The 14,195-nt window shown below is 48.1% G+C and overlaps 1 protein-coding gene across 1 annotated transcript in view; it reads left to right on the top strand.

Annotated features, from left to right (window-relative positions):
- FRMPD4 (FERM and PDZ domain containing 4) overlaps positions 1-14,195 on the top strand; it is a 487,596-nt gene that overhangs the window by 172,416 nt on the left and 300,985 nt on the right. The gene's annotated exons all lie outside the window — the stretch shown is intronic.

Genomic DNA, 14,195 nt, shown 5'->3' with positions numbered 1-14,195 from the left:
CTCCTTTTCCTATTGGCTTCTGTCACCACCCCTCTCCTCTCCTTTCTTATTGGCTTCTGTCACCACCCCTCTCCTCTCCTTTCTTATTAGCTTCTGTCACCACCCCTCTCCTATCCTTTCTTATTAGCTTCTGTCACGACCCCTCTCGTATCCTTTTCTTATTAGCTTCTGTCACCACCACTCTCCTCTCCTTGCTTATTAGCTTCTGTCACCACCCCTCTCCTCTCCTTTCTTATTGGCTTCTGTCACCACCCCTCTCCTCTCCTTTCTTATTGGCTTCTGTCACCACCCCTCTCCTTTCATATCTTATTGGCTTCTGTCACCACCCCTCTCCTCTCCTTTTCATATTGGCTTCTGTCACCACCCCTCTCCTCTCCTTTTCTTATTGGTTTCTGTCACCTCCCCTCTTCTCTCCTTTCTTATTAGTTTCTGTCACCACCCCTCTCCACTCCTTTCTTATTAGCTTCTGTCACCACCCCTCTCCTATCCTTTCTAATTAGCTTCTGTCACCACCCCTCTCCTCTCCTTTTCTTATTAGCTTCTGTCACCACCCCTCTCCTCTCCTTTCTTATTAGCTTCTGTCACCACCCCTCTCCTCTCCTTTCTTATTAGCTTCTGTCACCACCCCTCTCCTCTCCTTTCATATTAGCTTCTGTCACCACCCCTCTCCTCTCCTTTCTTATTGGCTTCTGTCACCACCCCTCTCCTTTCTTATTGGCTTCTGTCACCACCCATCTCCTATCCTTTTCTTATTGGCTTCTGTCACCACCCCTCTCCTCTCCTTTATTATTAGCTTCTGTCACCATACCTCTCCTCTCCTTTCTTATTGGCTTCTGTCACCACCCCTATCCTCTCCTTTCGTATTGGCTTCTGTCACCACCCCTCTCCTATCCTTTTTTATTAGCTTCTGTCACCACCCCTCTCCTCTCCTTTCTTATTAGCTTCTGTCACCACCCCTCTCCTCTCCTTTCTTATTGGCTTCTGTCACCACCCCTCTCCTCTCCTTTCTTATCAGCTTCTGTCACCACCCCTCTCCTCTCTTTTCTTATTAGCTTCTGTCACCACCCCTCTCCTCTCCTTTCTTATTGGCTTCTGTCACCACCCCTCTCCTATCCTTTCTTATTGGCTTCTGTCACCACCCCTCTCCTATCCTTTTCTCATTGGCTTCTGTCACCACCCCTCTCCTCTCCTTTCTTATTGGCTTCTGTCACCACCCCTCTCCTCTCCTTTCTGATTGGCTTCTGTCACCACCCCTCTCCTCTCCTTTTTTATTGGCTTCTGTCACCACCCCTCTCCTCTCCTTTTCTTATTGGCTTCTGTCACCACCCCTCTCTTATCCTTTTCTTATTGGCTTCTGTCACCACCCCTGTCCTCTCCTTTTCTTATTGGCTTCTGTCACCACCCTTCTCTCCTTTCTTATTAGCTTCTGTCATCACCCCTCTCCTCTCCTTTCTTATTAGTTTCTGTCACCACCCCTCTTCTATCCTTTTCTTATTAGCTTCTGTCACCACCCCTCTCCTCTCCTTTCTTATTAGTTTCTGTCACCACCCCTCTTCTATCCTTTTCTTATTAGCTTCTGTCACCACCCCTCTCCTCTCCTTTCTTATTGGCTTCTGTCACCACCCCTCTCCTCTCCTTTCTTATTAGCTTCTGTCACCACCCCTCTCCTATCCTTTCTTATTGGCTTCTGTCACCACCCCTCTCCTCTCCTTTCTTATCAGCTTCTGTCACCACCCCTCTCCTCTCTTTTCTTATTAGCTTCTGTCACCACCCCTCTCCTCTCCTTTCTTATTGGCTTCTGTCACCACCCCTCTCCTATCCTTTCTTATTGGCTTCTGTCACCACCCCTCTCCTATCCTTTTCTCATTGGCTTCTGTCACCACCCCTCTCCTCTCCTTTCTTATTCGCTTCTGTCACCACCCCTCTCCTCTCCTTTCTGATTGGCTTCTGTCACCACCCCTCTCCTCTCCTTTTTTATTGGCTTCTGTCACCACCCCTCTCCTCTCCTTTTCTTATTGGCTTCTGTCACCACCCCTCTCCTATCCTTTTCTTATTGGCTTCTGTCACCACCCCTGTCCTCTCCTTTTCTTATTGGCTTCTGTCACCACCCTTCTCTCCTTTCTTATTAGCTTCTGTCAACACCCCTCTCCTCTCCTTTCTTATTAGTTTCTGTCACCACCCCTCTTCTATCCTTTTCTTATTAGCTTCTGTCACCACCCCTCTCCTCTCCTTTCTTATTAGTTTCTGTCACCACCCCTCTTCTATCCTTTTCTTATTAGCTTCTGTCACCACCCCTCTCCTCTCCTTTCTTATTGGCTTCTGTCACCACCCCTCTCCTCTCCTTTCTTATTAGCTTCTGTCACCACCCCTCTTCTCTCCTTTCTTATTGGCTTCTGTCACCACCCCTCTCCTCTCCTTTCTTTTTGGCTTCTGTCACCACCCCTCTCCTATCCTTTCTAATTGGCTTCTGTCACCACCCCTCTCCTCTCCTTTTCATACTGGCTTCTGTCACCACCCCTCTCCTATCCTTTTCTAATTGGATTCTGTCACCATCCCTCTCCTCTCCTTTCTTATTAGCTTCTGTCACCTCCCCTCTCCTATCCTTTTCTTATTGGCTTCTGTCACCACCCCTCTCCTCTCCTTTCTTATTAGCTTCTGTCACCACCGTCTCCTATCCTTTCTTATTAGCTTCTGTCACCACCCCTCTCCTCTCCTTTCTTATTGGCTTCTGTCACCACCCCTCTCCTCTCCTTTCTTATTGGCTTCTGTCACCACCCCTCTCCTATCCTTTTCTAATTGGCTTCTGTCACCATCCCTCTCCTCTCCTTTCTTATTAGCTTCTGTCACCACCCCTCTCCTAAACTTTTCTTATTGGCTTCTGTCACCACCCCTCTCCTCTCCTTTCTTATTAGCTTCTGTCACCAACTTCTCCTATCCTTTCTTATTAGCTTCTGTCACCACCCCTCTACTCTCCTTTCTTATTAGCTTCTGTCACCACCCCTCTCCTCTCCTTTCTTATTAGCTTCTGTCACCACCCCTCTACTATCCTTTCTTATTAGCTTCTGTCACCACCCCTCTCCTATCCTTTTCTTATTAGCTTCTGTCACCACCCCTCTCCTCTCCTTTCTTATTAGCTTCTGTCACCACCCCTCTCCTCTCCTTTCTTATTGGCTTCTGTCACCACCCCTCTCCTCTCCTTTCTTATTGGCTTCTGTCACCACCCCTCTCCTCTCCTTTCTTATTGGCTTCTGTCACCACCCCTCTCCTATCCTTTCTTATTTGCTTCTGTCACCACTCCTCTCCTCTCCTTTCTTATTAGCTTCTGTCACCACCCCTCTCCTCTCCTTTCTTATTAGCTTCTGTCACCACCCCTCTCCTCTCCTTTCTTATTGGCTTCTGTCACCACCCCTCTCCTCTCCGTTCTTATTGGCTTCTGTCACCACCCCTCTCCTATTCTTTTCTTATTGGCTTCTGTCACCACCCCTCTCCTCTTCTTTCTTATTGGCTTCTGTCACCACCCCTCTCCTATCCTTTTCTTATTAGCTTCTGTCACCACCGCTCTCCTCTCCTTTCTTATTAGCTTCTGTCACCACCCCTCTCCTCTCTTTTCTTATTAGCTTCTGTCACCACCCCTCTCCTCTCCTTTCTTATTGGCTTCTGTCACCACCCCTCTCCTATCCTTTCTTATTGGCTTCTGTCACCACCCCTCTCCTATCCTTTTCTTATTGGCTTCTGTCACCACCCCTCTCCTCTCCTTTCTTATTGGCTTCTGTCACCACCCCTCTCCTCTCCTTTCTTATTGGCTTCTGTCACCACCCCTCTCCTCTCCTTTTTTATTGGCTTCTGTCACCACCCCTCTCCTCTCCTTTTCTTATTGGCTTCTGTCACCACCCCTCTCCTATCCTTTTCTTATTGGCTTCTGTCACCACCCCTGTCCTCTCCTTTTCTTATTGGCTTCTGTCACCACCCTTCTCCTCTCCTTCCTTATTTGCTTCTGTCATCACCCCTCTCCTCTCCTTTCTTATTAGTTTCTGTCACCACCCCTCTTCTATCCTTTTCTTATTAGCTTCTGTCACCACCCCTCTCCTCTCCTTTCTTATTAGTTTCTGTCACCACCCCTCTTCTATCCTTTTCTTATTAGCTTCTGTCACCACCCCTCTCCTCTCCTTTCTTATTGGCTTCTGTCACCACCCCTCTCCTCTCCTTTCTTATTAGCTTCTGTCACCACCCCTCTTCTCTCCTTTCTTATTGGCTTCTGTCACCACCCCTCTCCTCTCCTTTCTTTTTGGCTTCTGTCACCACCCCTCTCCTATCCTTTCTAATTGGCTTCTGTCACCACCCCTCTCCTCTCCTTTTCATATTGGCTTCTGTCACCACCCCTCTCCTATCCTTTTCTAATTGGATTCTGTCACCATCCCTCTCCTCTCCTTTCTTATTAGCTTCTGTCACCTCCCCTCTCCTATCCTTTTCTTATTGGCTTCTGTCACCACCCCTCTCCTCTCCTTTCTTATTAGCTTCTTTCACCACCGTCTCCTATCCTTTCTTATTAGCTTCTGTCACCACACCTCTCCTCTCCTTTCTTATTGGCTTCTGTCACCACCCCTCTCCTCTCCTTTCTTATTGGCTTCTGTCACCACCCCTCTCCTATCCTTTCTAATTGGCTTCTGTCACCATGCCTCTCCTCTCCTTTTCATATTGGCTTCTGTCACCACCCCTCTCCTATCCTTTTCTAATTGGCTTCTGTCACCATCCCTCTCCTCTCCTTTCTTATTAGCTTCTGTCACCACCCCTCTCCTATCCTTTTCTTATTGGCTTCTGTCACCACCCCTCTCCTCTCCATTCTTATTAGCTTCTGTCACCACCCTCTCCTATCCTTTCTTATTAGCTTCTGTCACCACCCCTCTCCTCTCCTTTCTTATTAGCTTCTGTCACCACCCCTCTCCTCTCCTTTCTTATTAGCTTCTGTCACCACCCCTCTACTATCCTTTCTTATTAGCTTCTGTCACCACCCCTCTCCTATCCTTTTCTTATTAGCTTCTGTCACCACCCCTCTCCTCTCCTTTCTTATTAGCTTCTGTCACCACCCCTCTCCTCTCCTTTCTTATTGGCTTCTGTCACCACCACTCTCCTCTCCTTTCTTATTGGCTTCTGTCACCACCCCTCTCCTCTCCTTTCTTATTGGCTTCTGTCACCACCCCTCTCCTATCCTTTCTTATTGGCTTCTGTCACCACCCCTCTCCTCTCCTTTCTTATTAGCTTCTGTCACCACCCCTCTCCTCTCCTTTCTTATTAGCTTCTGTCACCACCCCTCTCCTCTCCTTTCTTATTGGCTTCTGTCACAAGCCCTCTCCTCTCTGTTCTTATTGGCTTCTGTCACCACCCCTCTCCTATTCTTTTCTTATTGGCTTCTGTCACCACCCCTCTCCTCTTCTTTCTTATTGGCTTCTGTCACCACCCCTCTCCTATCCTTTTCTTATTAGCTTCTGTCACCACCGCTCTCCTCTCCTTTCTTATTAGCTTCTGTCACCACCCCTCTCCTCTCCTTTCATATTAGCTTCTGTCACCACGCCTCTCCTCTCCTTTCTTAATGGCTTCTGTCACCACCCCTCTCCTATCCTTTCTTATTGGCTTCTGTCACCACCCCTCTCCTCTCCTTTCTTATTGGCTTCTGTTACCACCCCTTTCCTCTCCTTTCTTATTGGCTTCTGTCACCACCCCTCTCCTCTCCATTCTTATTAGCTTCTGTCACCACCCTCTCCTATCCTTTCTTATTAGCTTCTGTCACCACCCCTCTCCTCTCCTTTCTTATTAGCTTCTGTCACCACCCCTCTCCTCTCCTTTCTTATTAGCTTCTGTCACCACCCCTCTACTATCCTTTCTTATTAGCTTCTGTCACCACCCCTCTCCTATCCTTTTCTTATTAGCTTCTGTCACCACCCCTCTCCTCTCCTTTCTTATTAGCTTCTGTCACCACCCCTCTCCTCTCCTTTCTTATTGGCTTCTGTCACCACCACTCTCCTCTCCTTTCTTATTGGCTTCTGTCACCACCCCTCTCCTCTCCTTTCTTATTGGCTTCTGTCACCACCCCTCTCCTATCCTTTCTTATTGGCTTCTGTCACCACCCCTCTCCTCTCCTTTCTTATTAGCTTCTGTCACCACCCCTCTCCTCTCCTTTCTTATTAGCTTCTGTCACCACCCCTCTCCTCTCCTTTCTTATTGGCTTCTGTCACCAGCCCTCTCCTCTCTGTTCTTATTGGCTTCTGTCACCACCCCTCTCCTATTCTTTTCTTATTGGCTTCTGTCACCACCCCTCTCCTCTTCTTTCTTATTGGCTTCTGTCACCACCCCTCTCCTATCCTTTTCTTATTAGCTTCTGTCACCACCGCTCTCCTCTCCTTTCTTATTAGCTTCTGTCACCACCCCTCTCCTCTCCTTTCATATTAGCTTCTGTCACCACCCCTCTCCTCTCCTTTCTTAATGGCTTCTGTCACCACCCCTCTCCTATCCTTTCTTATTGGCTTCTGTCACCACCCCTCTCCTCTCCTTTCTTATTGGCTTCTGTTACCACCCCTCTCCTCTCCTTTCTTATTGGCTTATGTCACCACCCCTCTCCTCAACTTACTTATTGGCTTCTATCACCTCCACTCTCCTATCCTTTTCTTATTGGCTTCTGTCACCACCCCTCTCCTCTCCTTTCTTATTGGCTGCTGTCACCACCCCTCTCCTATCCTTTCTTATTAGCTTCTGTCACCACCCCTCTCCCCTCCTTTCTTATTGGCTTCTGTCACCACCCCTCTCCTCTCCTTTCTTATTGGCTTCTGTCACCATCCCTCTCCTCTCCTTTCTTATTAGCTTCTGTCACCACCCCTCTCCTCTCCTTTCTTATTAGCTTCTGTCACCACCCCTCTCCTCTGCTTTCTTAATAGCTTCTGTCACCACCCCTCTCCTCTCCTTTCTTATTGGCTTCTGTCACCACCCCTCTCCTCTCCTTTCTTATTGGTTTCTGTCACCACCCCTCTCCTATTCTTTTCTTATTGGCTTCTGTCACCACCCCTCTCCTCTCCTTTCTTATTGGCTTCTGTCACCACCCCTCTCCTATTCCTTTCTTATTAGCTTCTGTCACCACCCCTTTCCTCTCCATTCTTATTGGCTTCTGTCACCACCCCTCTCCTCTCCTTTCTTATTGGCTTCTGTCACCACCCCTCTCCTATCCTTTTCTTACTAGCTTCTGTCACCACCGCTCTCCTCTCCTTTCTTATTAGCTTCTGTCTCCACCCCTCTCCTCTCCTTTCATATTAGCTTCTGTCACCACCCCTCTCCTCTCCTTTCTTATTGGCTTCTGTCACCACCCCTCTCCTATCCTTTCTTATTGGCTTCTGTCACCACCCCTCTCCTCTCCTTTCTTATTGGCTTCTGTTACCACCCCTCTCCTCTCCTTTCTTATTGGCTTATGTCACCACCCCTCTCCTCAACTTTCTTATTGGCTTCTGTCACCACCCCTCTCCTATCCTTTTCTTATTAGCTTCTGTCACCACCCCTCTCCTCTCCTTTCTTATTGGCTTCTGTCACCACCCCTCTCCTATCCTTTCTTATTGGCTTCTGCCACCATCCCTCTCCTCTCCTTTCTTATTGGCTTCTGTTACCACCCCTCTCCTCTCCTTTCTTATTAGCTTCTGTCACCACCCCTCTCCTCTCCTTTCTTATTAGCTTCTGTCACCACCCCTCTCCTCTCCTTTCTTATTGGCTTCTGTCACCACCCCTCTCCTCTGCTTTCTTATTAGCTTCTGTCACCACCCCTCTCCTGTTCTTTTCTTATTGGCTTCTGTCACCACCCCTCTCCTCTCCTTTCTTATTGGCTTCTGTCACCACCCCTCTCCTATTCCTTTCTTATTAGCTTCTGTCACCACCCCTTTCCTCTCCTTTCTTATTGGCTTCTGTCACCACCCCTCTCCTATTCCTTTCTTATTGGCTTCTGTCACCACCCCTCTCCTCTCCATTCTTATTGGCTTCTGTCACCACCCCTCTCCTATCCTTTTCTTATTGGCTTCTGTCACCACCCCTCTCCTCTCCTTTCTTATTAGCTTCTGTCACCACCCCTCTCCTATCCTTTTCTTATTGGCTTCTGTCACCACCCCTCTCCTATCCTTTTCTTATTAGCTTCTGTCACCACCCCTCTCCTATCCTTTTCTTATTGGCTTCTGTCACCACCCCTGTCCTATCCTTTTCTTATTAGCTTCTGTCACCACCCCTCTCCTCTGCTTTCTTATTAGCTTCTGTCACCACCCCTCTCCTCTCCTTTTCTTATTAGCTTCTGTCACCACCCCACTCCTCTGCTTTCTTATTAGCTTCTGTCACCACCCCTCTCCTCTCCTTTCTTATTGGCTTCTGTCACCACCCCTCTCCTCTCCTTTTCATATTGGCTTCTGTCACCACCCCTCTCCTCTCCTTTCTTATTGGCTTCTGTCACCACCCCTCTCCTCTCCTTTTCATATTGGCTTCTGTCACCACCTCTCTCCTATCCTTTTCTTATTGGCTTCTGTCACCACCCCTCTCCTCTCCTTTCTTATTAGCTTCTGTCACAACCACTCTCCTATCCTTTCTTATTAGCTTCTGTCACCACCCCTCTCCTATCCTTTTCTTATTGGCTTCTGTCACCACCCCTCTCCTCTGCTTTCTTAATAGCTTCTGTCACCACCCCTCTCCTCTCCTTTCTTATTGGCTTCTGTCACCACCCCTCTCCTCTCCTTTCTTATTGGTTTCTGTCACCACCCCTCTCCTATTCTTTTCTTATTGGCTTCTGTCACCACCCCTCTCCTCTCCTTTCTTATTGGCTTCTGTCACCACCCCTCTCCTATTCCTTTCTTATTAGCTTCTGTCACCACCCCTTTCCTCTCCATTCTTATTGGCTTCTGTCACCACCCCTCTCCTCTCCTTTCTTATTGGCTTCTGTCACCACCCCTCTCCTATCCTTTTCTTACTAGCTTCTGTCACCACCGCTCTCCTCTCCTTTCTTATTAGCTTCTGTCTCCACCCCTCTCCTCTCCTTTCATATTAGCTTCTGTCACCACCCCTCTCCTCTCCTTTCTTATTGGCTTCTGTCACCACCCCTCTCCTATCCTTTCTTATTGGCTTCTGTCACCACCCCTCTCCTCTCCTTTCTTATTGGCTTCTGTTACCACCCCTCTCCTCTCCTTTCTTATTGGCTTATGTCACCACCCCTCTCCTCAACTTTCTTATTGGCTTCTGTCACCACCCCTCTCCTATCCTTTTCTTATTGGCTTCTGTCACCACCCCTCTCCTCTCCTTTCTTATTGGCTTCTGTCACCACCCCTCTCCTATCCTTTCTTATTAGCTTCTGTCACCACCCCTCTCCTCTCCTTTCTTATTGGCTTCTGTCACCGCCCCTCTCCTCTCCTTTCTTATTGGCTTCTGTCACCATCCCTCTCCTCTCCTTTCTTATTAGCTTCTGTTACCACCCCTCTCCTCTCCTTTCTTATTAGCTTCTGTCACCACCTCTCTCCTCTGCTTTCTTATTAGCTTCTGTCACCACCCCTCTCCTCTCCTTTCTTATTGGCTTCTGTCACCACCCCTCTCCTCTCCTTTCTTATTGGCTTCTGTCACCACCCCTCTCCTGTTCTTTTCTTATTGGCTTCTGTCACCACCCCTCTCCTCTCCTTTCTTATTGGCTTCTGTCACCACCCCTCTCCTATTCCTTTCTTATTAGCTTCTGTCACCACCCCTTTCCTCTCCATTCTTATTGGCTTCTGTCACCACCCCTCTCCTATCCTTTTCTTATTGGCTTCTGTCACCACCCCTCTCCTCTCCTTTCTTATTAGCTTCTGTCACCACCCCTCTCCTATCCTTTTCTTATTAGCTTCTGTCACCACCCCTCTCCTATCCTTTTCTTATTAGCTTCTGTCACCACCCCTCTCCTATCCTTTTCTTATTGGCTTCTGTCACCACCCCTCTCCTATCCTTTTCTTATTAGCTTCTGTCACCACCCCTCTCCTATCCTTTTCTTATTGGCTTCTGTCACCACCCCTGTCCTATCCTTTTCTTATTAGCTTCTGTCACCACCCCTCTCCTCTGCTTTCTTATTAGCTTCTGTCACCACCCCTCTCCTCTCCTTTCTTATTAGCTTCTGTCACACACCCCTCTCCTCTCCTTTCTTATTGGCTTCTGTCACCACCCCTCTCCTCTCCTTTCTTATTGGCTTCTGTCACCACCCCTCTCCTCTCCTTTTCATATTGGCTTCTGTCACCACCTCTCTCCTATCCTTTTCTTATTGGCTTCTGTCACCACCCCTCTCCTCTCCTTTCTTATTAGCTTCTGTCACAACCACTCTCCTATCCTTTCTTATTAGCTTCTGTCACCACCCCTCTCCTATCCTTTTCTTATTGGCTTCTGTCACCACCCCTCTCCTATCCTTTCTTATTAGCTTCTGTCACCACCCCTCTCCTATCCTTTTCCTACTGGCTTCTGTCACCTCCCCTCTCCTCTCCTTTCTTATTGGCTTCTGTCTCCACCCCTCTCCTCTCCTTTCTTTTTAGCTTCTGTCACCACCCCTCTCCAATCCTTTCTTATTAGCTTCTGTCACGACCCCTCTCCTATCCTTTTCTTATTAGCTTCTGTCACCACCACTCTCCTCTCCTTGCTTATTAGCTTCTGTCACCACCCCTCTCCTCTCCTTTCTTATTGGCTTCTGTCACCACCCCTCTCCTCTCCTTTCTTATTGGCTTCTGTCACCACCCCTCTCCTTTCATATCTTATTGGCTTCTGTCACCACCCCTCTCCTCTCCTTTTCATATTGGCTTCTGTCACCACCCCTCCTCTCCTTTTCTTATTGGTTTCTGTCACCTCCCCTCTTCTCTCCTTTCTTGTTAGTTTCTGCCACCACCCCTCTCCTCTCCTTTCTTATTAGCTTCTGTCACCACCCCTCTCCTATCCTATCTAATTAGCTTCTGTCACCACCCCTCTCCTCTCCTTTTCTTATTAGCTTCTGTCACCACCCCTCTCCTCTCCTTTCTTATTAGCTTCTGTCACCACCCCTCTCTTCTCCTTTCTTATTAGCTTCTGTCACCACCCCTCTCCTCTCCTTTCTTATTAGCTTCTGTCACCACCCCTCTCCTCTCCTTTCTTATTGGCTTCTGTCACCACCCCTCTCCTTTCTTATTGGCTTCTGTCACCACCCATCTCCTATCCTTTTCTTATTGGCTTCTGTCACCACCCCTCTCCTCTCTTTTATTATTAGCTTCTGTCACCATACCTCTCCTCTCCTTTCTTATTGGCTTCTGTCACCACCCCTATCCTCTCCTTTCGTATTGGCTTCTGTCACCACCCCTCTCCTATCCTTTCTTATTAGCTTCTGTCACCACCCCTCTCCTCTCCTTTCTTATTGGCTTCTGTCACCACCCCTCTCCTCTCCTTTCTTATTAGCTTCTGTCACCACCCCTCTCCTCTCTTTTCTTATTAGCTTCTGTCACCACCCCTCTCCTCTCCTTTCTTATTGGCTTCTGTCACCACCCCTCTCCTCTCCTTTCTTATTGGCTTCTCTCACTACCCCTCTCCTCTCCTTTTTTATTGGCTTCTGTCACCACCCCTCTCCTCTCCTTTTCTTATTGGCTTCTGTCACCACCCCTCTCCTATCCTTTTCTTATTGGCTTCTGTCACCACCCCTGTCCTCTCCTTTTCTTATTGGCTTCTGTCACCACCCTTCTCTCCTTTCTTATTAGCTTCTGTCATCACCCCTCTCCTCTCCTTTCTTATTAGTTTCTGTCACCACCCCTCTTCTATCCTTTTCTTATTAGCTTCTGTCACCACCCCTCTCCTCTGCTTTCTTATTAGTTTCTGTCACCACCCCTCTTCTATCCTTTTCTTATTAGCTTCTGTCACCACCCCTCTCCTCTCCTTTCTTATTGGCTTCTGTCACCACCCCTCTCCTCTCCATTCTTATTAGCTTCTGTCACCACCCCTCTTCTCTCCTTTTTTATTGGCTTCTGTCACCACCCCTCTTCTCTCCTTTCTTATTAGCTTCTGTCACCACCCCTCTCCTATCCTTTTCTTATTGGCTTCTGTCACCACCCCTCTCCTCTCCTTTCTTATTAGCATCTGTCACCACCCTCTCCTATCCTTTCTTATTAGCTTCTGTCACCACCCCTCTCCTCTCCTTTCTTATTAGCTTCTGTCACCACCCCTCTCCTCTCCTTTCTTATTAGCTTCTGTCACCACCCCTCTACTATCCTTTCTTATTAGCTTCTGTCACCACCCCTCTCCTATCCTTTTCTTATTAGCTTCTGTCACCACCCCTCTCCTTTCTTATTAGCTTCTGTCACCACCCCTCTCCTCTCCTTTCTTATTGGCTTCTGTCACCACCCCTCTCTTCTCCTTTCTTATTGGCTTCTGTCACCACCCCTCTCCTCTCCTTTCTTATTGACTTCTGTCACCACCCCTCTCCTATCCTTTCTTATTGGCTTCTGTCACCACCCCTCTCCTCTCCTTTCTTATTAGCTTCTGTCACCACCCCTCTCCTCTCCTTTCTTATTAGCTTCTGTCACCACCCCTCTCCTCTCCTTTCTTATTGGCTTCTGTCACCACCCCTCTCCTCTCTGTTCTTATTGGCTTCTGTCACCACCCCTCTCCTATTCTTTTCTTATTGGCTTCTGTCACCACCCCTCTCCTCTTCTTTCTAATTGGCTTCTGTCACCACCCCTCTCCTCTCCTTTTCTTATTAGCTTCTGTCACCACCGCTCTCCTCTCCTTTCTTATTAGCTTCTGTCACCACCCCTCTCCTCTCCATTCTTATTAGCTTCTGTCACCACCCCTCTCCTCTCCTTTCTTATTGGCTTCTGTCACCACCCCTCTCCTATCCTTTCTTATCGGCTTCTGTCACCACCCCTCTCCTCTCCTTTCTTATTGGCTTCTGTTACCACCCCTCTCCTCTCCTTTCTTATTGGCTTATGTCACCACCCCTCTCCTCAACTTTCTTATTGGCTTCTGTCACCACCCCTCTCCTATCCTTTTCTTATTGGCTTCTGTCACCACCCCTCTCCTCTCCTTTCTTATTGGCTTCTGTCACCACCCCTCTCCTATCCTTTCTTATTAGCTTCTGTCACCACCCCTCTCCTCTCCTTTCTTATTGGCTTCTGTCACCACCCCTCTCCTCTCCTTTCTTATTGGCTTCTGTCACCATCCCTCTCCTCTCCTTTCTTATTAGCTTCTGTCACCACCCCTCTCCTCTCCTTTCTTATTAGCTTCTGTCACCACCCCTCTTCTCTGCTTTCTTATTAGCTTCTGTCACCACCCCTCTCCTCTCCTTTCTCATTGGCTTCTGTCACCACCCCTCTCCTCTCCTTTCTTATTGGCTTCTGTCACCACCCCTCTCCTATTCTTTTCTTATTGGCTTCTGTCACCACCCCTCTCCTCTCCTTTCTTATTGGCTTCTGTCACCACCCCTCTCCTATTCCTTTCTATTAGCTTCTGTCACCACCCCTTTCCTCTCCATTCTTATTGGCTTCTGTCACCACCCCTCTCCTATCCTTTTCTTATTGGCTTCTGTCACCACCCCTCTCCTCTCCTTTCTTATTAGCTTCTGTCACCACCCCTCTCCTATCCTTTTCTTATTAGCTTCTGTCACCACCCCTCTCCTATCCTTTTCTTATTAGCTTCTGTCACCACCCCTCTCCTATCCTTTTCTTATTGGCTTCTGTCACCACCCCTCTCCTATCCTTTTCTTATTAGCTTCTGTCACCACCCCTCTCCTATCCTTTTCTTATTGGCTTCTGTCACCACCCCTCTCCTATCCTTTTCTTATTAGCTTCTGTCACCACCCCTCTCCTCTGCTTTCTTATTAGCTTCTGTCACCACCCTCTCTCTCCTTTCTTATTAGCTTCTGTCACCACCCCTCTCCTCTCCTTTTCCTATTGGCTTCTGTCACCACCCCTCTCCTCTCCTTTCTTATTGGCTTCTGTCACCACCCCTCTCCTCTCCTTTCTTATTAGCTTCTGTCACCACCCCTCTCCTATCCTTTCTTATTAGCTTCTGTCACGACCCCTCTCCTATCCTTTTCTTATTAGCTTCTGTCACCACCACTCTCCTCTCCTTGCTTATTAGCTTCTGTCACCACCCCTCTCCTCTCCTTTCTTATTGGCTTCTGTCACCACCCCTCTCCTCTCCTTTCTTATTGGCTTCTGTCACCA

This window comes from Taudactylus pleione, unplaced genomic scaffold, assembly GCF_031769625.1.
Source record: "Taudactylus pleione unplaced genomic scaffold, aTauple2 ptg000265l, whole genome shotgun sequence".
Lineage (NCBI taxonomy): Eukaryota > Metazoa > Chordata > Amphibia > Anura > Myobatrachidae > Taudactylus > Taudactylus pleione.
This window is presented reverse-complemented; position numbering and strand designations above follow the sequence as displayed.